This window comes from Lipotes vexillifer, unplaced genomic scaffold, assembly GCF_000442215.2.
Source record: "Lipotes vexillifer unplaced genomic scaffold, Lipotes_vexillifer_v1.1 scaffold916, whole genome shotgun sequence".
NCBI lineage: Eukaryota > Metazoa > Chordata > Mammalia > Artiodactyla > Lipotidae > Lipotes > Lipotes vexillifer.
Window position 1 is genome coordinate 1751593 of NW_006798383.1, and position 2495 is coordinate 1754087.

Here is a 2495-nt window from a genome sequence, read left to right on the forward strand (position 1 = left end):
CAGGGAAGGGCATCTGAGGGGGAAGGAATAGCATATACAATGACATAGTAAGAAAGGGCATGGTGAAGGTAAGGGCCGGAAAAGATGTGAGTGTGGTTGGAGTTGAGTACGGGGCTGGGAGGAGGGGAGGAGATGAGGCAGCTAGGCGATGCCTTGGCCCTGTTTCAGCAGACTGGCCACCTGACCCAGCGGCTCTCTTCCTTCAGTTGCCCCTCCTGTGACCCTACAGCCCCTCCTCCTGGGGCCAGAGGGAGTGAGGAAAGAAAGAGGCAAGGCCTAGCAGCATGTGGGCAAGGCCAGAACTCGGGACCCCGCAGCATCAGTCCTCCAGAGTGGTCCTGGTCCTGGCTTGCCTTCTTTCCTAATTTGAGGGATGAGGCCATGAACCAGGGGGCTGACTCTCCCCCAGATATGTACCCCTGGCATTTCTGAGTCCCCTAAAAATGGCCTTTCTGTAGGTTCCTTAGAGAAGACCTGGAAACTTATTCATTTGTTCACCAAGCATTAAACATGAGCTGTGTTCAAGGCCCAGGCAGGAGACAGAGTATCATCCAGGACTGTGAGGGGCTCAAGTCCAGACCCAAGAGGAAGACGGGAGTCTGGGCAGGGGTCCTTCTGCTTACAAGAAACAGAGGTTCCCTTGAGTAACCACAAGAAAAAGGAGAGCCTTTATATGGAAGCACATGGACCAAGGCAGCTCTCAGCACTAACTTCTCTCTCATGGTAAGGTGAAAAGGCAACCTACAGTAGGGTCTTCTTTTCTCTGTGTGTCTCTCCTCATCAATATTAATGAAACTGTTATTGTTGTTACAGGGGGAGAAGGAATGATAGCTAACAAGTTCTGAGCACTTACTGAAAGCCAGACAGTTTGGTTTCCATGCTTACTTCAGTTAATCCTCTTAAGAACACTGTGAGTTAGCTAATCTCATTATCCCCATTTTACATGTGAGAACACTGAGGCTCAAGGAGGTTAGGTACTCTGCCCCAGGTTCAAGCCAGGAAGTGGAGGAGTCAGAATTCTCACTCAGGTCGGCCTCCAGGGCCCCAACTCATAACTGCTTCTGACCCCCGTGCAGCTTCAAGAGCTTCCTGGATTTCCTCATAATTTCTCATAACTGTGACTTACATTTGACCAGCCGGCCTCTCTGAGTCTCTCTCTACATCACCTCCGCTAACTGCTCTAGTCTCTCTGTATTTCATAGTTCAAATTCCCAGGAGAGGAAATCAGATGGCCCAGCTCATCTTTTAATGCCAGGCCACACTGTAAGCAGCTGCCCAGCAAAAGAGCTGGTTGGGAGTGGAGCTGTGTACAGCCACTGATCAGCATTTTTGATAGAGCCAAGAGTAGAAATTATATTCTACTAAGGAGGAAATGCAAAGTGCTACAAGAGAGGTGCAAGAAAAGGATGAGGGGAGACTCCATGTAGGGTCATTTGTGGTCCCAGTCTTGAAACAAGAATAGGATTTGGAGGCCAGAGTTGAAGACAAGGATTTCCAGAAGAAAGGAAGAACACGAACACAGGCGTGGGACTGGGATAGCATGAGTCATGTTCAAGGGCCAGTGAGTAGTTCTTTTTTTTTTTTTTTTTTTTTTTTTCTGCGGTATGTGGGCCTCTCACTGTTGTGGCCTCTCCCATTGTGGAGCACAGGCTCCGGACGAGCAGGCTCAGCGGCCATGGCTCCCGGGCCCAGCCGCTCCACGGCATGTGGGATCTTCCCAGACCGGGGCACGAACCCGTATCCCCTGCATCGGCAGGCGGACTCTCAACCACTGCGCCACCAGGGAAGCCGAAGTGAGTAGTTCTTATTAGGAGAGTGGGGCGCATGAGACAGAGGCTGGAAAAGTAGGACTTTTGAATGCTAGCATGAATCTAAACTTAATTCGATGGGAGTTATGGAAGGTCTTTGAGCAAGAAAGGAATGCGATCAGATGGGTGCTTTAATTTAGATGACCATATGCTCAGGGCAGTTCCAGTTTATGCCTGTTGTCCCACTATAATTATTATTATTTTTATTCTTAAGTTTCATTGTTGTTGCCATTATTATTATTTTACAGAGACCCCTTTGACTCTTAAAAGCATCCTAGTTTGGATAATACAGTCTATGGTTGCCCCAGCTTTAGGGACCGTGGGCTGTTGCTCTGCTAGGGTTATGGTGAATGGGGCAGGATGAAAGTCAGGATGGCCCTGGATGAGGATATTACCATAGTCCAGGTAAGGAAGGCCAGAACCAGATGAGGGCGGAGAAGACAGAACACAAAAGGCTGTGAGCAAGAGACAGGGCTAGCGTAGAATTTTCCAGACCTGACCAGTGAATGGATTTGGAGGATAAGGAAAGGGGTGTGTAGAGTCCAGGTGACTCCTAGGTGTTCAGCTTGTTTGAAAGAATGGTGGAAATTTGAAGGCAAGGCTTGTGGGGGATAGGGGATGGAGATAATGATTGTAGTTATAGTGAGTTTGAGATGCTCTGGAACATCCACTCAGAGATGCTCAGCA